This window comes from Etheostoma spectabile, chromosome 15 (genome assembly GCF_008692095.1).
Source record: "Etheostoma spectabile isolate EspeVRDwgs_2016 chromosome 15, UIUC_Espe_1.0, whole genome shotgun sequence".
Lineage (NCBI taxonomy): Eukaryota > Metazoa > Chordata > Actinopteri > Perciformes > Percidae > Etheostoma > Etheostoma spectabile.
Window position 1 is genome coordinate 448,081 of NC_045747.1, and position 755 is coordinate 448,835.

Sequence of the window (755 nt, forward strand, 5' to 3'; positions counted from 1 at the left end):
ACCATCTTATCTTGAAGAGCTCTTAGTGTCTTATTGTCCAACTATAGCACTACGCTCCCAGAATTCAGAGGTACTTGTAGTTCCTAGAGTCTCTAAAAGTAGAATGGGACCAGAGCATTCAACTATCAGGCATCTCTCCTGTGGAACCAGCTCCTGGTCTGGTTTTGGGGACCAGATCCTTCAGCTATCAGGCTCCCCTCCTGTCTGGGTTCAGGGGGCAGACACTGTCACCACATTTAAGAGTAAACTTAAAACTCTCCTCTCTGATAAAGCTTATAGTTAGGGAGTGAGGAGTCACAGCGTCCGCCTTGACCGGTGGGGGAGGGTGTATAGCTGGAGACACGGCATCCCTTCTCTTCTCTGCTTTTCGTCATAGTCATCAGATTCGTCTACCATATAATCAATATTATAATAAAACTAGAGTGAGGCAGGGCAGTACACCCTGATAAGGCTCCTCTCTTTACCCTGTCTCTCTTAGTTCTGCTGTAATAGTTTTAGACTTCCGGGGGACTGAGCTCCACTCTCCTTTATCTTTCCATTTGTGTTCCTCCATGTCCCATACATCCCTGTTACAAACTTTTTCCTCGGATCAGGGAGGTTCCAAGATCACGGTTGCAGCTGTCACCGTGGTCCAGCTACACGTACTGCCCGTTGACTATCGTGACAGCCCTACTTGCAAGAGCAATATCTGTCTTTTAAAGATGCAGTAGGTAAGACTTATAGAACTAACTTTCTGTCATATTTGCTGAAACTGA